Source organism: Anabrus simplex, chromosome 1 (genome assembly GCF_040414725.1).
Source record: "Anabrus simplex isolate iqAnaSimp1 chromosome 1, ASM4041472v1, whole genome shotgun sequence".
Lineage (NCBI taxonomy): Eukaryota > Metazoa > Arthropoda > Insecta > Orthoptera > Tettigoniidae > Anabrus > Anabrus simplex.
Window position 1 is genome coordinate 1,720,579,092 of NC_090265.1, and position 22,883 is coordinate 1,720,601,974.

Consider the following 22,883-nt stretch of genomic DNA (forward strand, 5'->3'; position numbering starts at 1 on the left):
AGGTATTGAAATAAACTGTTTAGCATTTGCATATGATTTCTCCATACTTTCAGATAACCTGACAAATGCAGTAATACAAGTCAATCTCTTGGAAGACGTCGGTTTTAAGAACTTCCGTAGAAAAAATCAAATGTATGATGAATATAAAAAAATGCTCCAGAATTTCTAATAACAGAAATTATTCGAATAACGAAGATAAAGAAATTCAAATATTTGGAAGAAAAAAATTCAAGAAAACGGTTTTAAAAATCCTGTAGAAGAAAGGACACACAAGATGGAAAGATCATACAGTATAACTAGAAATATCTAAAACAAAAAGTGTTTATTTAAAAACCTCAAACTACAACAATACTCAAATCGGAAGAACTATGCGCTAGTGAATATTTTGTACTGAATTACAAACTGAATGGATTAGAAATATTGGAAAGAAGAATTATACGGAAAATATTTGGTCCGTTAAGAACTTCAGAGTCCGCCTCTGTGGTGTAGTGGTTAGTGTGATTACCTGCCACCCCCGAAGGCCCGGGTTCGATTCCCGGCTCTGCCAAGAAATTTGAAAAGTGGTACGAGGGCTGGAACGGGGTCCACTCAGCCTCGGGAGGTCAACTGAGTAGAGGTGGGTTCGATTCCCACCTCAGCCATCCTGGAAGTGGTTTTCCGTGGTTTCCCACTTCTCCTCCAGGCAAATGCCGGGATGGTACCTAACTTAAGGCCACGGCCGCTTCCTTCCCTCTTCCTTGGCTATCCCTTCCAATCTTCCCATCCCCCACCAAGGCCCCTGTATAGTATAGCAGGTGAGGCTGCCTGGGCGAGGTACTGATCATTCTCCCCAGTTGTATCCCCCGATCCGATGTCTGAAGCTCCAGGACACTGCCCTTGATGCGGTAGAGGTGGGATCCCTCGCTAAGTCCGAGGGAAAAGCCAACCCTGGACAATAAACAGATTAAGAAAGAAAGGAAGAAAGAACTTCAGAACTCTGGAAATCAAGAAGTAATGATGAAATATGCCGTAACATAGACAACATAACATAAACAGTACGGAAGAGGCTACTGATTCAGTTTGGACATTTATATAGAATTTATTACAACAGGTGAAGTAAACAGATCTTCAAACTATTGGGAACAAGAAGTCAACAACAACCTGGTTTTATGAAATCGAGGAAGATTTGGAAAGAAACAACAGAGAAGAAGAATCAACAGAGAGAGAGTTTTATAAGGTAAAGTGGTAAAAATGGAAGGATTTCAAGGACGGTAGCGAAAGAAAACAAGCCCAAATGATCCGATGAGAGGAAAAGGAAACGTAGTGAGAAGATGAAATATTGGACAAAAAACAACAAAGGACGAAGCACTAAAATTGTCACGTGATCCCTAGAAGACCCTTACGTAGACAGGCGGAATAATAATAATAATAATAATAATAATAATAATAATAATAATAATAATAATAATAATAATAATAATGCAAAACGCCAGGAAGGTATATCATCCGATTAACCTCCCCTTCCACACCCTAAACAAGTAAACAGCTGGGGGGGGGGGCGGCAAAATCTCTGCCGCAAACATCAATGTCAGGAATGACAGCACTTCCACCACTTGTTGCAGCCAATCACGACAGCACACAATACGAGGTACAACCAATCAGAAGCCCACCTTCGTAATTCCGAATTAGCCAAAATGTCTCATTTGCTGTCCAGGTTCTGAAAAATATTAGATCTGCACACCACATCAAAATGGCTCATTGGAGGGTGCGAATGTACGAGATCATCCGCCCTCGCCTACACTGAGCCTCACCACAAATACGCAGGTACCTACAATTAGAGAGGACCCCAAGACGAAACGTCAGTCTGGGACTGGTGATTATTATTTCAGAGGAAGTGCAACTGGGCAACCATCCCCTACTAACACTAACCAAGAGTTTCGCTCCTTCGAAGAATGAAGACATTGGGAACGGAAACACAATCGCTACATAGTGTCATGAAGGCTCCACAAACCTCATACCTGGGCGGGTAGGAAAGGAGACTGACGCAAGTAAGAGGAAGCTAGAGGGCCCGTGGCTGCCAAGTCGCACTCTCAAGTACAGCGTCGCTGTCACTTGTTAAGTAAGACTGGTGATGGATGTGTGTGAGTGAACTGGTACAAACAGGTGACAGTGGCTCAGGAATGAGTAGTGGTGGGCTCCTGTAAGGTGAATGGAGGTAAACAGGTTAGCTAAGAGAATAGCAGTAATGCCAGGTGTATGCATATGTCCTTTCCGGTTTCACTAAGAGATGGCGCCAGCGAACACTACGCAGCGTATGATTTTGACACATACGTCAGTGTGTTCGTCTGATATTAACCTACCAACACACACAAGCTGAGTCCACCAAACACTAGTATTTATGTGATATCGTTCAGTGATCATATCGATGTTTGTGACTCAAAAAGAACATTTGCGGCACGCATTGCTTTTCTTATTTAATCAAAAGAAAAAAGGCCGTGGAAAGTCATCGTCTGCTGGTAGAAACATGGTGAACACGCTCCATCGATTAGAACATGTGAAACATGATTTAGACAAATCGCTTTGGCAAGAAGACCATGCTTTTTGTCTGGTGAGACCAGAACAGTATTGAGTATTATGAACTCTTGTAGCCCGGTGAAACCGTTAATGCACAACTCTATCGCCAACAAATGTTTAATTTAAATCGCGCATTGATCGAAAGACCATCCGAAATGGACCAGAAGGCGTGGCAAAGTGATTTTGTTACACGACAATGCGTCGTCTCACACTGCAAAACCAGTGAATGTCACCTTGAAATCGCTTGAATGGGGCATCATTCCGCACTCGCCGTACTGCCCCGACCTGGCGCCATCTGACTATCACCTCTTCGCATCAATAGGACACGCGCTCGCACGAGGAAGTTGGAAAATGGTTCGCCGCATGTCATAGTATTTATAACTTACCTGAAATATGGGCGAAGCGTGTAGAAGCCGATGGCCAATATTTTGAAAAACGAAACAAAATGAATTTCCGTTGAAAATTACGTGTTTTCTTTACCACAAAACCCAGCAGAAACGTATGCATACACCTGGTACACATAATAATGTCTGTCTGTTAGGTCATCAGCCCAGAGGCTGGTTGGATCCTCAAATAGCACCACCAAAGGTTATGCAGTTATAAGGAAATCACAAAAACCAATGGCAGCACCAAAATGAGGCGTACTAAGCAAGATGAGGAGTGAGGTAGTTTGCCATTGCTTTCCTCACTAGGTCAGAAAGTACTATTGCAGCACGATTGACCCTGTGAGCAGCACCATTCATAACACTCGCATGCACTAGTTGTGCTCTGAATGTCATTACTCAGCACCACCCATACCCCATCAGCTTCCATATTGTCACAGCCATGGATGTTGACTGGGACTTCGGTGGAAGCTACACTTTACTCTGGCCTGTGCCAAGAGATGGATGCAAAAGTACTGTATCCATCAAGAAATGACAGCAGGCAGACATAATAATATACATTCTTTATTGAAATAAAAAGGCAAACGGATCGGCCGAATGTTCTTCTGCGGCACGTCATTAGATGATACTTGGTACACCTTTGATTACATAGTACACATACATATTTGTCACTGGGCTGTGGAATGTTGTGTTTGAACATATCTTATGGTGGAAACCATGAATGGCGAGTCTCATTATTAAGCGCCTTTGATCTTGATTGAGCGACCTCGATAGCTGCAGTCGCTTAAGTGCGGCCAGTATCCAGTAATCGGGAGATAGTGGGTTCGAGTCCCACTGTCGGCAGCCTTGAAGATGGTTTTCCGTGGTTTCCAACTTTCACACCAGGCAAATGCGGGGCTGTAACATAATTAAGGCCACGGCCGCTTCCTTCCAACTCCTAGGCCTTTCCTATCCCATCGTCGCCATAAGGCCTATCTGTGTCAGTGCGACATAAAGCAAATAGCAAAAACAAAACATAATATTGATTGGCCCATGTTCTGTCTGTCATGGCGTCAGTAATATAAAAGTCTTTGGTCGATCTCTCTTCTCTTTGCTTGTCTACACTCTACACTCTAGACGGTCCTGTAGCTGGCACTGATAATTTCATTGCAGAAGGATTCTTTCGCTAGCTCGTAAACTAATCTTGTAGGGACCTGTCTTCCAACTCTTATGGCACATTTTATGAAACGTGACTTGACATTCTTTAATCTTTCGAGATCACCGATTGTGAGGTGATCCCATATTATTTCTATACCGAGTGTCATAATGGCTGAGATGGACGTGTGGCATAGTGTCAAAACTGTAATGAGAGACTGGGCTGTTAGATTTTTGATCTTATAGATGGCTCTGACGGCTTTTGCTGACCTCTCTTGTACATGCTGGCTGAATGATCTTTCTAAATTCTGGAGGGTTGTACTCAGGTAACCGAATTTGTTCGCTACGATTAATGGTTCGTTGTACAACAAAAGGGTGCCTTACAGAGTAGAATTTTCTGCCTTTCCTAAATGTCAATTCAACTGTCTTTTTTGAAGGTTAATTTCCAAGTCACTTAAATACTAAATGAAGTGGAGGAAGCATTAATAAAATCCAAAGGGAAATACCATACAGTATTTGTGGATTACACAAAATCTTTTGACTCGATACATTGGGAATTACTAATACAGAAGATTAAAAGTTTGTCCAATGAATTACGTCCGATAAAACTCTTTTGGAACACATTTTGGCATATATCCTTAGAGAAACTGACGACGGCATTTCCATATCATGTCCCATCACGCAGACGAACGGAGGATGATCCTTTAAGCCCTCTTTTATTCAGTATCGCCACAGCAGACATTATCGATATAATTCAGGTCACCCCAAGTACGACGCTATTACTGTATGCAGATGACATGGTATTAGGGGCCGCAAACAAACTAGAATTACACAGAACATTGATAGAACTAGAAATATGAGTAAGAGAATAATGGACTCGTCAGTACTCGGTAAGAGAGCTAGAGTGAGAAACATACTGCAGTGATCAAAATTACTTTTTAAATTTTAGTGATCTAAGCTAGGCCGTGGAGGCTTGAAGACTGAATGCTCAAAGTCATAGCAATCTATAGTGAATATTCTTAATACATTGTTTTTGACCATTTTTCTTTTGCATGGATGAAGGTCGTTATACAGGAAAAGCGAGCGTTACACTGCCAGTTTCACGTTTAGAATAAGAGCATTGCACTTTGATGTGACGGAGAGCTAGCGCGGCCCATTTGTCATCTCTATCTGGGTTATGAGTTTTAATTTCGTGTCGCCATAACTCTGCACACCCCCACCAACCTGTGTATTGCATTCTGCTGTTCTCGTCCGCCCGTTCGATGGTTATAAGGCGGCCATGAATTGAAAGATTCCCAAGACCGGGTGACCTAATGCTCTGGAGAGTTCTAGTTCTACGGCAGTCAGCCTGAACTTAGTACCCCCTGTGGGTGGGAGCGGTATTCCAAAAGAGACCCAAGGTGCTCTTAAATGGGAAGCGTGGGTTGGCAACCACTGGCCTCTAGCTGAGTCCTGATGTTGCTTCCACTTACGAGTGTCAGGCTCCTCACTTTCATCTATGCTGTCCGACCTCCCTTGGTCAACTCTTGTTCTTTTCTGACACCGACGGTATTAGAGCATTTAAAGTCTATGGAATCTTTCATTCTTATGTCCTTCTTGGCCCTTGTCTTTCTTTGTCCGATACTTTCATTTTTCGAAGTGTCGCGTCCCTTCCAAACTTTCTCTCTGGTTAATGTTGTATAGAGGATGGTTACCCAGATGCACTTCCTCTTAATATAATAATCACCACCACCACCACCGACCCAGGCTTATGACGTCATAACAGAGTGCAAAGTCAACAGTGCCGGTCCCTTGTTGTTCGTAACCTTACACTAATGTTAACATTTAGTACACCGTGAGTTCATTTCAAAACTCCCCACCTTTAATAAATGTAATTGGTTTTGGCATCAATATGTCTTATGGCTGGAGGTCATCCGAAAATGTGTGTAACGTGACGCAACGAAATGTGTGACTGAAGTGAAACCACAGCAACCGTGCAGGCAGTCATGTAAGGTACAGATGGATTCAATGTTACCTAGCAGCCGTGCAAGCAGTGATGTAAGGTATGGACGGATGGTCAGACAATGTTACCTAGCTACCGTACAGGCAGTGATGTAAGGTACAGATGGATTCAATGTTACCTAGCAGCCGTGCAGGCAGTGATTTAAGGTATGGATGGATGGTCAGACAATGTTACCTAGCAAGTGATGTAAGGTATGGATGGATGGTCAGACAATGTTACCTGCAACCATACAGGCAGTGATGTAAGGTATGGATGGTTAGACAATGTTACCTAGCAGCCGTACAGGCAGTGATGTAAGGTATGGATGGATGGTTAGACAATGTTACCTAGCAACCGTACAGGCAGTGATGTAAGGTATGGATGGATGGTCAGACAATGTTACCTGCAACCATACAGGCAGTGATGTAAGGTATGGATGGATGGTCAGACAATGTTACCTAGCAAGTGATGTAAGGTATGGATGGTTAGACAATGTTACCTAGCAGCCGTACAGGCAGTGATGTAAGGTATGGATGGTTAGACAATGTTACCTAGCAGCCGTACAGGCAGTGATGTAAGGTATGGATGGATGGTTAGACAATGTTACCTAGCAACCGTACAGGCAGTGATGTAAGGTATGGATGGATGGTCAGACAATGTTACCTAGCAAGTGATGTAAGGTATGGATGGATGGTCAGACAATGTTACCTAGCAAGTGATGTAAGGTATGGATGGATGGTCAGACAATGTTACCTGCAACCATACAGGCAGTGATGTAAGGTATGGATGGTTAGACAATGTTACCTAGCAGCCGTAAAGGCAGTGATGTAAGGTATGGATGGATGGTTAGACAATGTTACCTAGCAACCGTACAAGCAGTGATGTAAGGTATGGATGGATGGTCAGACAATGTTACCTAGCAGCCGTACAGGCAGTGATGTAAGGTATGGATGGATGGTCAGACAATGTTACCTAGCAAGTGATGTAAGGTATGGATGGATGGTCAGAAAATGTTACCTAGCAGCCGTACAGGCAGTGATGTAAGGTATGGATGGATGGTCAGACAATGTTACCTAGCAAGTGATGTAAGGTATGGATGGATGGTCAGACAATGTTACCTAGCAAGTGATGTAAGGTATGGATGGATGGTTAGACAATGTTACCTAGCAGCCGTACAGGAAGTGATGTAAGGTATGGATGGATGGTCAGACAATGTTACCTAGCAAGTGATGTAAGGTATGGATGGATGGTTAGACAATGTTACCTAGCAAGTGATGTAAGGTATGGATGGATGGTCAGACAATGTTACCTAGCAAGTGATGTAAGGTATGGATGGATGGTCAGACAATGTTACCTGCAACCATACAGGCAGTGATGTAAGGTATGGATGGTTAGACAATGTTACCTAGCAGCCGTACAGGCAGTGATGTAAGGTATGGATGGATGGTTAGACAATGTTACCTAGCAACCGTACAGGCAGTGATGTAAGGTATGGATGGATGGTCAGACAATGTTACCTGCAACCATACAGGCAGTGATGTAAGGTATGGATGGATGGTCAGACAATGTTACCTAGCAAGTGATGTAAGGTATGGATGGATGGTTAGACAATGTTACCTAGCAAGTGATGTAAGGTATGGATGGATGGTCAGACAATGTTACCTAGCAGCCGTACAGGCAGTGATGTAAGGTATGGATGGATGGTCAGACAATGTTACCTAGCAAGTGATGTAAGGTATGGATGGATGGTCAGACAATGTTACCTAGCAAGTGATGTAAGGTATGGATGGATGGTTAGACAATGTTACCTAGCAGCCGTACAGGCAGTGATGTAAGGTATGGATGGATGGTCAGACAATGTTACCTAGCAAGTGATGTAAGGTATGGATGGATGGTTAGAAAATGTTACCTAGCAAGTGATGTAAGGTATGGATGGATGGTCAGACAATGTTACCTAGCAGCCGTACAAGGAGTGATGTAAGGTATGGATGGCTGGTCAGACAATGTTACCTAGCAAGTGATGTAAGGTATGGATGGATGGTCAGACAATGTTACCTAGCAACCGTACAGGCAGTGATGTAAGGTATGGATGGTTGGTTAGACAATGTTACATAGCAGCCGTGCAAGCAGTGATGTAAGGTATGGATGGATGGTCAGACAATGTTACCTGCAACCGTACAGGCAGTGATGTAAAGTATGGATGGTAAGACAATGTTACCTAGCAGCCGTACAGGCAGTGATGTAAGGTATGGATGGTTAGACAATGTTACCTAGCAACCGTACAGGCACTGATGTAAGGTATGGATGGTTAGACAATGTTACCTAGCAACCGTGCAGGCTATGTCTTATGGCTGGTTGCCCTCTGAAATTATCAGCCGTTCATAGATGGTCATGACCGGGAGATATGTTTATAATCATTTGATTTCCGCAAAGGGAAAACCGGTCTATTTTTATTTTTACTTTTTATTCTTTAGTTTTGTTGATTAAAAGCACCTCAATTTAGGGCCGGTACATGAAATTCCATCAGAAGTTAATTTGAACTCCTGCTTGAAAATTATTCTTACAATTATACCCACATTTCTTTGAGCTGAGGATAGTAATCTGTTCTTGAGCTAGTACAAAACATGGCACTACTGGAAGTCCGTCACTCATTCAGATCGTAAATCTGATCTGCGGCTGGAAAAATAAAATATATGTGTCACGTAGATTTTTTTACGTTTAATAAGCGCATATTTGCTTCCACTTATTTGTTTTAGAAACTGTTTTCACATGGCCAGAAAGAGGGTGTTCCTCAGAGTGGGGAATGAAATCTTTTAATAGGATACGAACTGTTTTCATAAATGAGCAATGCCAAGTCAAAATGCAGACCCTTTTAACGGACGACCCAAAGGTAACTCTATTGAAATAAACTGACATTTTAGTAATATATTTGCTTATGTAGAATAAGTGTAATTTAAAGTAAATTCATGTAATGTATAATTTATTTACTGTAGTCTAAAGTCTAAGTAATAAGTATTTGTCCGCCAGTCCTACTTGCTTACCAAGTGGTTCGGTTACCTTCGTCAGTTGGCAATACCTCAAGTAGAGCGGACATGGTCGTAGAGCAGTTCACAAGTATACACAGCACCGCCTACTCGCTCGCTTGTTGAAGAATCTCCCTCAGTAGATCGAAATGATATACTGTCGGACTGTATGACAATATCAATGCGGGTCAGGAATAAATGATTCCTTCGTTGCTATGATGTCACACCTTGACACCTTTGGTGTAGTTCGTTACTGATTCAAACCCCTCTTTCCTCCTATGTTCTTGACGTTTATGGCAGCCAAGGCCGTATCCATGAATATTTTTCGGAGGGGGTTAGGATATGAGGGGAGGATGGAGGGTTCCGTAAACAAAAACTATAGTACATATTCTTTTACTTTGAAATAGATCTTACAGAAGTAATTTTAGAGCGGTACCTTTTACAACTCGACGGGTGATGTAGAAAGGTAAATTCATAGGGTATGGTAGGCAGAACACGTGAGTGCAGTGCGACATAAAGATTTGTTTAATGGTGTCACTGTAAGTATTTAAAATATTTAGAGGTTTGATTCATTTCGTTAAAAAAATTTAGCGAGTCGATAACATTATATGTTTATGTCTACTCAAATAGATTTTTATGGTGCAAAGGGTATTAGGAACATAATAAACAAACAATCCTTATATCTCACCAAAATCAAATGTCCATTATGTTTTCAGTAATTTTGTTAACTATATTCACAGAGAAACATTTTAAGATGGCACATACCGGTATTTTACAGGTTAAATTCACTTGTTTATTTCGTAAATGTATTTATTGTGTGTATGAAGGAGCTATACCAAATGAATGGAGAGGTGCTACGGTAGCTCCTATGTAAAAAGGAAAGGGTGATAAACATAAAGCTGAAAATTACAGGTCAGTCAGTTTGACATGCATTGCGTGTAAGCTCTGGGAAAGCATTATTTCTGATTATATTAAACATAATTGCGAAATTAATAATTGGTTCGATAAAAGGCTGTTCGGCTTTAGGAAAGGTTATTCCACTGAAGCTCAACTTGTAGGATTTCAGCAAGATATAGCAGATATCTTGGATTCAGTAGGCCAAATGGACTGTATCGCGATTTACCTGTCTAAGGCATTTGATAGGTTCGATCATGGGAGAGTACTGGCAAAAATATGTGCAACTGAAATATAAAAAAGGGTGACTGAATGGGTGGCTATATTTCTAGAAAACAGATTTCAGGGTATTAGAGTAGGCGAAGCTTTATCCGACCCTGTAATAATTAAGGGGGGAATTCCTCAAGGCAGTATTATTGGACCTTTATGTTTTCTTATTATGTAAATGATATGAGTCAAAAAGTGGAATCAGAGATAAGGGATTTTGCGGGTGATGTTATTTTGTATAGAGTAATAAAAAGTTACAAGTTTGTGAGCAACTACAAAATGACCTCAATAATGTTATGAGATGTACAGTAAGCAATGGCATGAAGATAAACGGGATTAAAAGTCAGGTTGTGAGTTTCACAAATAGGAAAAGTCCTCTCAGTTGTAATTACTGCGTTGATGGGATGAAAGTTCCTATTAGGAATCATTGCCAAGTACCTAGGGGTTGACACAAGGAAAGATCTTCATTTGGGTAATCACATAAATGTGATTGTAAATTATGGATACAGATCTTTGCACATGATTATGAGGGTGTTTAGCGGTACCTTTTACAACTCGACGGGTGATGCAGAGGAGAGGGCATATAAGTGTCTGGTAAGACCCCAACTAGAGTATGGTTCCAGTGTATGCGACCCTGACCAGGATTACTTGATTCAAGAACTGGAAGAATTCCAATGAAAAGAAGCTCGATTTTTTCTGGGTGATTTCCGACAAAAGAGTAGCGTTACAAAAATGTTGCAAAGTTTGGGCTGAGAAGACTTGGGAAAAATGAGGCGAGCTGCTCGATTAAACGGTTGGTTCCGAGTTGTCAGTGTAGAGATGGCGTGGAATGACATTGGTAGACGAATAAGTTTGAGTGGTGTCTTTATAAGTAGAAAAGATTACAATATGAAGATAAAGTTGAAATTCAAGAGGACAACTTGCGGCAAATATTTGTTAATAGGGAGGAGAGTTAGGGATTGGGTAATTTACCAAGGTAGATGTTCAATAAATTTCCAATTTCTTTGCAATCACTTTAAAAGGCTAGGAAAACAACTGATAGGGAATTTGCCACCTGGGCGACTGTCCTAAATGTATATCAGTAGTGACTGATTCATTGATCAAATGCTTATTTTTTATAATATTTCTAATGTATTGTAGGCTGTTCCAATACCCATATATGCTGTTTAAATTTGTCAAGTTCACTTTTATTTCGGAGGGGCTTTGAACCCCGACATTGATGGCAGCACCTCACTTGAAGTAGAACAATGTCATGTGTAGAGTCCGGATTATATGGTGCTGAAAGGTGAGAGTGCAAACTTACTTAAGCCAGCAAGAAGTATGCCCTACACTGTACAACGGTTATGCTATGAGATTTGCATAGGTATTAGGGGTACAGCCTATAGAACTTCTTGAATTTATGCTACTTTTCCTACATTACGGTACAACGGGTTGCATGACACTTCCTATAAACCAAATTACTTTGCATTCTAACCTTTCACCACCTACAAATCCGAGGTATAGTCATGTGTCTACCGTGGAGCTCCCCAGTAGATATACAGTTCACCGCTTTGCTGAAGAGCGCAATGTCCATCGCCTTATTTTCAGTACCAAGAAGATTTTCTTATCTCCTGAAGCTCCATCCCGTGTCCTAAAATTTAAATTCATTTCTCAGCCAATTCTAACGAGATGAGAATGTGGATTTCTGCTTTACTGTATTATGTAACGCACTTCAGGATAGTCAGAGAAGTCATGGAATCAATTCCTCAAGATGATACTGTTTCTAGGTATGATGCCTGTTGTTGGAGTTAAAGTACCTCATAGGAGCACTGTAAGTACTTAGGTGTTAATATACGGAAATATCTTGCGCTAATCATATTAATGAGGTTGTAAATAATGGTTACAGATTTCCTCCCATCGTTATGAGGGTAAATAGGTGTTGTAGTTGGGATGTAAAGGAGATTGCGTATAAGTCTCTGGTTAAAGCGTAATTAGAGTATGGTGCCTGTGTATGGATAATTTCCGACAAAAGAGTAGTCTTACGAAAATATCTTAAACGTTTGGTTGTTTATACTTGTAAGTATACGACTAAGCGGTATGTTCCGAATTGTCAGTAGAGAGATGGCATGGAATGGCATTAGTAGACAAATAGGCTCGAACTGAGTTTTGAAAAGCAGGAAAGATCATTAGATGAATATAAAGCTGGAATTCAAGAGGAAAAATTGTGGCGAATATTCGTTTATTATTAGGCATTAGCATAATTTACAAAGGCATCACAAATGTCAGTAAGTTTACTGCCATTTGTATTTGTTCTATTCTGAGCAGGGTAGAAGTATGAGTGCATGATCCTTCGCAAAATAATGGGTCCTAAGATAACGTATCCACACAGACGCACGCGAGATGCTATAACTTAGTACAGTTCTATTTTCACATCTATGTACATGTATTTACAAATTAAACACACACATAACCTTAATCACAATATCAAAAAACTTCACTTCGAGAATATCAAGAAAGCCGCCATTACTAAAAACAACTGTCAACACTACAATATGGAGGTTACAACTTTGAAACACAGTTGAAAATAGATGACTGCGTATTTCAATATTAAGACTGCAAATATTGGAGGGCAGTCCGGGATATATACTTTCTACACCATAACTCTACCAAACTCTTTTGTTTCCTACTTGCTTTACGTCGCACCGACACACATAGGTCTTATGGCGACGATGAGATAGGGAAGGCCTAGGAGTGGGAAGGAAGCGGCCGTGGCCTTAATTAAGGTACAGCCCCAGCATTTTCCTGGTGTGAAAATGGGAAACCACGGAAAACTATCTTCAGGGCTGCCGACAGCGGGATTCGAACCCACTATCTCCCGGATGCAAGCCCACAGCCACGTAACTCTAACCGCACGGCCAACTCGATCCGTACTCTACTAAACAACAACTAACATAACAGTAACTAACAGTAATTAAGTTCACCGTCAAGATCGTCTCTTTATATAGGTGCCTGGCCAAGCTTCTAGAAAATAACATTACAACAACATTTCTTCGTGAAAATTCTAGAGTTTCTAATACATAGTTTACAATGGATGGAATATTCCCAATCGTCCTCCTCACTATTACCATTCTGGAAGTTACAGTGTGTTTCATAATTATGGATTACACTTTATATATACAGGTAAGAATAAATTATAATATTAATGTAAGTACAGGTATTTACATTAACGGAACTGATATCAATGTCTATGTACAACACACGTTTCATGACATAACCTCACATACAGTACGATCATTCGACTACGTAAACAATAATACTAACTTGATATACATCACTTCACAGCCATACATATAATAATAATAATAATAATAATAATAATAATAATAATAATAATAATAATAATAATAATAATAATAATAATAATGAATCGAGATATATTTGTGTCAGTTGGTGTTAGTTACCGATGCGTGAGAGAATATTGTTTTCAAGTTATACCTGTTATCGCACTTGCGTCAATGATAACAGATGGACATTGTAGACTCTAAGGAAGTTAAGAGCTATACATGAACGGCTGATGGACTCGTTAAGGAAATGACGACTGAAGATGGATGCAACCCGACTAACGAAGCAGACCTAACATCTCGAATAAATGGTTCAAGGAAGTAAGGAAAGACCTCACGAGCATGGCACTGAATCAGGAGGACATCTCTAACCGATCGAAATACACGTCAGTGATCAACAATTTTAAGGATTTCCACGATGAGCAAAAGCACAACAGTGGCTGGACAGAAGAGAGAAGACAGGCGGCCAGAGAAAGAATGCAATATTTTCGGACTGCAAAAAAGGTTTCCAGAAATGTTTCGTTTTACAATTTGCTTTACGTCGCACCGGCACAGATGGGGCTTATGGCGAAGATGGGGTAGAAAAGGGCGAGGAGTGGAAAGGAAGCGGCCGTGACCTTAATTAAGGTGTGAAAATGTGAAACCACGGGAAGCCACCTTCAGGTCTACCGACAGTGGGCTTCCAGAAATCTTATAAGAAAAGACTAGTGAGTCCACCACCTAAATGCAGCTCAATGGTGTGCTTTTCAGTTAAGTGGAATTTCAAAACGACGTAGCCTTCATCGCTGTCCACTGTGCAAAGAAAAAGAGAAAGTCTGCACTTGGAAGAGGCAGTGAGTGATCAGTGCAGTAAATCCAGACGTAAGAAACAGTAAAGGTTCTCAGCGGCGATCTTGTGAACGCGTCTCCGCTTACCTAACCACATCCACATGGATCTTCTTCGCTGACTCAGCCAGTTCTACTTTCTTTTTTCCATAAGCCTCATTATTATTGATAGTTTCCCATTGAATTCCATTCCGTTCGCCAACTCCCATAGGTCCGATGCTACCTTAAAATGTTCAGAATTCAGTAAATTTGTGAAGCAGGATGCTACCCTACTTATACATAATCCCAGTCAGGATCTCTCCTCTAACGGGTTAGGGACCACAGATGGATTATATAGTCCTAGCCACCTGAGCACAAGGAGGGCCACGACTCAGAATATGTCCTAGATGCCCACTCCCATTCCGTAGCAATTTGTATCCCAACTTTCAGGACCACTCAGCCGTTGCCCATGGTTCACGAACTAGAACGTGACTACAGTAACCCACACCACGATCCGTTTCATTATAACGTTCTTAACTATTCTTAATTATTTACGTGTAATCTATTACCTTATTAGGCTAGGAGTTTGTGCCTTTTGTACTTTAAAAGCACTTGGGTTCAATATTTGCGCTAGTTAATAGCTTTTATGTTTGCTCAACATTTGAATTAGTTATGTGATTTTTAATTATCTGCTAACCCAATTATCACTTATTTCATTAAAATGATTTGTATTTACACGCTGTATATAATACGTAGCCTCGATCTGGTTATATGTAAGTGAAGGCCATCTGGCTTTTAATATTGCCTGAATAAATACAACATTAATCATTCAATGAATGAATCTGAAACTCTGACAAAGCAGTTGTCTCCGTAACAAACAAGTGAAGAGATTACTTACCCCACCGGGACATCAAACTCCCTCACGTGCTGTAGATAGCTTTCATCCTCGAAGAGCACATCTGGAAAATAGACAATAGTGCCTGTGTTTGAACTCAGTTCGAAATATAAAAAAGTAACAAGTAACGAGGGCAAAAATAGGGTGTACTTTATTAGAGATGAAAAGAGTCCTAACTAGGCTGATGACTATGGACAATGCTTGCTCGCTTTCCCCCTAATTCACACATAAAAGAATTATAAAGTAGATCAAATAAATGAAATGGGGTGGAGAAGAGAAAAGTCCATAGCACTGAGCTAATAAGTTACATTGGCTTCACATTATTTCATTAAATTTCATCTTGATTGAATGAGACGGCTCGCTGAAGAAGAATGACGCCATTAAACCAAATAATAAACCAAGTAATAAATAAGTTAGAAGAGTGTGAACAACTGCAGAAAGGCCTCGACAATGTTGTGAGATGCACAGTAGGCAATGGTATGATGATAAACGGGGTAAAAGCCAGGTTTTGATTTTCACTCATAGAAATAGTCACCTCAGGTTTAATTACTTTGTTGATGGGGTGAAACTTCCTTATGGAGATCACTGCAAGTACCTAGGTGTAAATGTGAGGAAAGATCTTCATTGGGTTAATCACATAAACATTATTGTAAATAAAGGGTACAGATCTGTGCTCATAGTTATGAGGATACTTAGGGGATGTAGTAATGATGTAAAGGAGAGGGCATATAAGTCTCTGGTAAGACCCCAACTAGAGTATGGCGTCAGTGTATGGACCCCTCACCAGGATTACTTCATTCGAAGACTGGGAAAAATGCAAAGAAAAGCAGCTGGATTTGTTCTGGATGATTTCCGACAAAAGAGTAGCCTTCCACAAATGTTGCAAAGTTTGGGTTGGGAAGACTTGGGAGAAAGGAGACGAGCTGCTCGACTAAGTGGTATGTTCCGAGCTGTCAGCGGAGAAATGGCGTGGAATGACATTAGGAGATGAATAAGTTTGAGTGGTGTTTGCAAAAGTAGGAAAGATCAAAATATGAAGATAAAGTTGGAATTCAAGGGGACAAATTGGGGAAAATATTCGTTTATCAGAAGAGGAGTTAGGGATTGGAATAATTTACCAAGGGAGATGTTCAATAAATGTCCAAATTCTTTGCAATTAGGCTATTTATGAAAAGACTAGCCCTAAATGCAGATCAGTGGTGATTGATTGATTGATTGATTGATTGATTGATTGATTGATTGATTGATTGATTGATTGATTGATTGATTGATTGATTGGTTGATTGATTGATTGATTGATTGATTGATTGATTGATTGATTGATTGATTGATTGATTGATTGATTGATTGATTGATTGATTGATTGATTGATTGATTGATCGATCGATCATAAATTTGTTTCCTTTTCGATCGTGCATCGTGCTAAATGTTAAATATTCCTTGACTGTAAACTTGAGTTATTCAAAATTAAATGAGTCAACATAATCGAATAAAATCAGGCTTTGATGAATATAGAACAACGATGGCAGTAATGGCACAAATCAACGCGCCAGGAAAAAATACAGCAGTAACAAAACTACCACCGCTAAATTTGCGCGGTGGCAAGGCACAAAACAATGTACAAAAAGCCGGGTATTTGAATGTGCTCAAATACGTCAACCTCGTGTCGGTAGATGTACTGGTACGTAAAAGAACTGCTGTGGGTACTAAATTCCGGCACCTCAGCGTCTCCGAAAACAGTAAAAGGGTAGTTAGTTGGACTTAAAGCCAATAACATTATTATTATTATTATTATTATTATTATTATTATTATTATTATTATTATTATTATTATTATTATTGTAGCGGGCAAGTTCAATTCTTGCACCAATTGAAACTCCTCTACAGGAGAAACTCTGAACTTTAAAAACGGAATCAACTCAATTGTTTATCAGAAGATGTCGCTGTGTGTATTTCGATTTGTTTTTGTTTCTCATTGATCAAGAAATGTGGACATTCTCTTATAGATGTCACTGCTTAAAAAACTATGATCATGCACCCCGGTGCGAAGTGAAGGAAATTTTGGAAGAATTTTTGTTTTCATAAGTTTGTTCTTTACTAAATTTGGTTCTTTCATTTGTCGGTTGGCAATATTAACCCTTTCTTTCTGCCTATGTTGAAGCTAGCCAGTCAAGAATTTCTGTATTTAATTTCCCACCTATCACAGGTTTCTTCTTCATTTTTGACGTGTAAATTTTAACCGACCAATAAAAGGTAGTGGGTGTGGCTGTTTCATTCAGGAAAGGTCTCGAATCTTCCACGAGGGTTTAAAACTGCTGATTTTCTCGGAACTTCGCCATTTGTAGAACATCTAGCCTAGTGTGTGGATATGTAGCAGGAGGCGGGAAGCGCCTCTTTCTTCGGGAAGCAGCTCTTAAAAAGGTAATGGCCGTTTAACATCTTTTCTTGCTAGCTCAGCAGTTTAACTCGCGGGTAAGGTTCGAAACCTTTAATATGTAACCAACCTTCTTAAAATGTAAATCCCATTTCAGTCTATGTAAAAACTACAAATCTCTTTAACTGTAAAGCGGGGATAGAGAGTGCCGTACCCTCTCGAGCTCCCCTTCATTTTGAAGTTGAGGTGACTACGTTTTCTCTTCCTTAATGTGTTAAAGTTTTCTCATACGAGTCACCTCCCTAGCTTGGGATTAGCCCCTGGGTAATCGGCCTAACGCCACTTAGGTTTTAAAATGTGTATTTAGGAGTGCAATTTCTCGCCTCCAGTCCTCTCTGTACCTTGGGCCAGTAACTTAACCTGTTGTTTTTTCCTTCATGCGAAGGCCCTGTAGGTTGGGTACAAGATACCCCTGTTTCTTTGTAAGTGTGCCTTGAGGGCAGTTAGAAGTAAAATTTGTTGTGGCCTTTGATAGGCTTGTAAAATTGAGAGCAGGTCAGCTCTTTCTGGTATTTTGGAAGGTACCTATAGGAGGCTTGACATTACTAAGCGGGAGCAAGAGCTCCATGTAATTAGGGGTTTTCTTCCCTTTGGTATTTTGTGGTTGTGAGCTGAGAGCTCAAGGATTGACGTATTGGGGCTCGAAGCGCAGGATTTGCAAAGACACCTTAACTTGTGTTTCCGCTTGTAAAAATATTATTGTACCTGAATATTTATTTTTATTTCACTTAGTGAAAAATTGTTAAATATTGTTGTCTGTTGAAAATATAACCTTTACTTAAATTTTAAATTCATCTCTCGGACTTGTAGTTAGACCCATTCCAGCCCGCACCTTCTTTCACCTCTGCCTTCCACGGATAACTCCGTAACAATTATTATTATTATTATTATTATTATTATTATTATTATTATTAATATGTCACAATTTCCTTTTCGTCGTACAGACCGAGATAGGTCTTATGGCGGTGATGAGAGAGGAAAGGAAGTGGCCGTGGCCTTAATCACGATAGATCCTGATGTGAAAATGGGAAACCACCGAAAACCATCTTCACGGCTGCCAACAATGGGGTTTGAAGCCACTATCTTCCAAGTGCAAGATGATTACGTGGTCACTTGATGGGTATGATCGGGTATGGTCAATCATGAATGGCTGAGTGATGGCCAAGATGAACATCTGATGTTACTGTCCGAAGTAAAATATCATGACTGCATTCTCATTTAAAATATCAAACATGTCGTACTGTGTTCGAAAAAATATCATAAATATAACGCGAAAATGGTCGGTGAAAGATCAGTAAATAAGAACCTTTTCGTATGAAATGAACATTCAAACAACAGAATTTAAATTCCAATGCCCAGGCGAAATCTTAAATTACAAGGGCATAACGAAACGTTGATCATTAACTGGTACCAACTTAACAAATTTCATGATGAACGGCAGTAATGATTTCATATCCATGTAACTATGTTAATGGATTCACTGATACCTGCTATATTCAATACATAAAAACACCACAATAACACCTGTCACAGCACCATATGCATTCATTATTAATTTCGGTCTAATTTATTAGAAGTTATTAAATTAATATGTTTAGACATAAACTTATCTACCCCAACGTATTCATGGAATTCTATGGAATATATTTAAGATGAAGAGCAATAACTGCATTAGATATGAATTTATATCGTTACACAACTTCGCGACCATATTCTTGGAGAACGTATTTAGAATATTCAAATCTAACACCACAAGCACATGATTAGAGAAATAACCTCACCATCACGACATAGCAAAAATATAACAACCCAGTATGTTGACTACCGCTAACACTGTACCACAGTTCTACTCAGAGAAAGAAGTGAAAATACTACATTACCAAAACACGAGATGAACATTTACACTATAGATAGTGACAAAGAAATAAAGTGATATTTTTATTCATCTTGGGTCTGCGTAGAGTCCTTTATGCGAGCAATATGATGCTGAAGTTCCCGGAAGATGTTATACATTTTAGCTGCATAAGATATCACGTAAGTCAATGATGATAGCCTCCATTTCCTTGTGAACCCCGTGAGGAATCCACTCATGAGGGCAATGTCACAAAACACGCAGTTTCTCTTCTTACTCTCTGAAAGTATTTTTCAAGGGGAGAACCAACTTTAAACTTAGAAAGTATGCGAACAGACGTCTCAATACAGTTGACACAATGCTATTCTGGATGATTTCAATTCCTTTTGATCAGAGCTCGTCAGAATACGAATGACTGACCTAAACAATCATAATGACGAATAGTGAATGAATGAATGACAAATTATTATGCGGTCTGGACCTCGACAATATTTTCATGAGATACGCTCGTACTAGAACTAGGCGAGTGATGATACTTCCTGTAATTGATAAAAATGCTTTTTAATAAGCCGCATACAAGTTGTTAAGAGTGGTGAATACTTGTTGAGACATGTTCTGTCTAAACGGTGTCACATTAAATATCTTGCTTTAGTTCGCACGGTGTCCCGACGAAGGGATAAATTTGGCATACACACTGGAAGTCGTCATGAACATGTCACGTTTAATTTTTTAGCCAAGTAAAATATCGACTGGAATCATAAAATATTTGTCGTCCTTCTTGCATCGTTCCTGTTTGACCGTAAAGGAAACTATCTACTTCGATGAATGGATAATGAGATTGAAAACAAACATACATACATACATACATTATCATTACATACTTTTATGCCTTTCAGCGTTCAGTCTGCAAGCCTCTGTGAATTTACTAAAGGTCGCCACAATCCTTGATTTGCAACTAGTGTTGTGGCCACATTTAGTTCTATATCCCTTATCTTTAAATCGTTAGAAACCGAGTCTAACCATCATCGTCTTGGTCTCCCTCTACTTCTCTTACCCTCCATAACAGAGTCCATTATTCTCCTAGGTAACCTATCCTCTTCCATTCGCCTCACGTGACCCCACCACCGAAGCCGTTTCATGCGTACAGCTTCATCCATCGAGTTCATTCCTAAATTAGTCTTTATCTCCTCATTCCGAATACCCTCCCGCCATTGTTTCCACCTGTTTGTACCAGCAATCATTCTTGCTACTTTCATGTCTGTTACCCCCAACTCATGAATAAGATATCCTGAGTCCACCCAGCTTTCGCTCCTGTAAAGCAAAGTTGGTCTGAAAACAGACCGATGTAAAGATAGTTTCGTCTGGGAGCTGACTTCCTTCTTACAAAATACTGTTGATCGCAACTGCGAGCTCACTGCATTAGCTTTACGACACCTTGATTCAATCTCACTTACTATATTACCATCCTGGGAGAACACACAACCTAAATACTTGAAATTATCGACCTGTTCTAGCTCTGTATCACCAATGTGACATTCAATTCTGTTCAATTTCTTACCTACAGACATCAATTTAGTCTTCGAGAGACTAATTTTCATACCATACTCATTGCACCTATTTTCAAGTTCCAAGATATTAAACTGCAGGCTTTCGGCACAGTCTGCCATTAAGACCAAGTCGTCAGCATAGGCCAAACTGCTTACTACATTTCCACCTAACTGAATCCCTCCCTGCCATTTTATACCTTTCAGCAGATGATCCATGTAAATTACGAACAGCAAAGGTGAAAGATTACAGCCTTGTCTAACCCCTGTAAGTACCGGGAAACAAATAAAACAATTAAAATTATCCCACTACAGTAAGTGCTGAAAATGTTCTCCCTCACTCTGTAGACAAGTGCGATGATATTCCTGTTTCACTGTCTGCAGCTTCAATTCCTTGTGAACCCCGTGAGGAATCCACTCATGAGGACAATGTCACAAAACACGCAGCTTCTCTTCTTACTCTCTGAAGGTATTTTTCAAGGGGAGAACCAACTTTAAAACTTAGAACTATTTTGGGTATGAATTGCATATTTCAGGTCTTCTCTGTTGCGGAGGTTGTTGGGAAATTGTGTGCACGAGCAGTTTAACACTCCACCTTGTTTAACATGGTTTATTGTTGTCAACATCAAGGAAGCTATCCTGTAATATTCTAAATACAGCGAATATTTACAGAAAAAAGAGCATAAGAATAAGTAATCGGTTATTTTTAAAACCCCTTAAGTCAAAAATTGTACATTTGTGGAAAAATAAGAAAACTGAATAACTAATGACGTAGAAAACTTGTATATGCTTTTATTACATCTGAACTTTAAATCTAGTTAGGGCATGCCATGAAAGTATGCAGTTGTCTTGTATAAATATCGCAATTGTTGCTAGTCTGGTTTAAATTCATGACCTTTTTTTTTTGGTAATTGCTTTACGTCGCATCGACACAGATAGGTCTTATGGCGAGGATGGGACAGGAAAGGGCTAGGGTAGGGAAGGAAGTGGCCGTGGCCTTAATTAAGGTACAGCCCCAGCATTTGCCTGGTGTGAAAATGGGAAAGCACGGAAAACCATTTTCAGGGCTGCCGACAGTGGGGTTCGAACCTACTATCTCCCGAATACTGGATACCGGCCGCACTTAAGCGACTGCAACTATCGAGCTTGGTAAATTCATGACCTACAGAATTTCAAAACCTATTTTTAACAAATCCTCCATTTTCCTTATATTAATTTGAAGATTACGTTTGCACGCACTTCTCTATGGCATCACAGTGGCACTGGGAGCAGTGTTAAAAAACCTGAGGTTGTAGGTTACCAGACCATCAATGTACTGGCTAGTAATATACCAAAATGGTCCCTAGCCCCTTCAGACCTACGGTGCATAATTATACACATCAGTTTTAAAGCTTCTTAAATGGAAGCATGTTATTCTTACAAACGTTCAGAAGATTTGTTCACAATTCTGGACATGAGTTGAGACTCATAACAACAGCAGTGGTGCTTCCTGTGTGGAAAACAGGGAACTAAGCCACAATGAAGAAAGCATGGCTGACTGCTATTCTACTGACCAAGGTAAGCTCACATATTTTTGCTTTTAAATAATATAATCCAACTGCAATTTTGAAATATCTGTAATGAATGTTACAGAAGAGAGTTATTAAGATAGTTGTACGTCATAATATACTTAATTTGAGCCAGGTGATACTCCAGTTTCTCATCATAAAAATGATGTGCATTATAATGACCACCCAGGCTGAAAGGTTGCATTGTTTAGGTAAATTGTTTACTTGTAGTGATGGTGTATTACTAGCCTA

At 39.9% G+C, this 22,883-nt stretch overlaps 1 protein-coding gene across 1 annotated transcript in view; it reads right to left on the reverse strand.

Annotated features, from left to right (window-relative positions):
• LOC136864057 (potassium voltage-gated channel protein Shaw) overlaps window positions 1-22,883 on the reverse strand; it is a 754,891-nt gene that overhangs the window by 548,886 nt on the left and 183,122 nt on the right. Inside the window, exon 2 of the mRNA XM_067140592.2 lies at window positions 15,258-15,318. The gene's annotated coding sequence lies outside the window, so the exon portion shown is untranslated. The remainder of the gene's footprint in view (window positions 1-15,257; window positions 15,319-22,883) is intronic.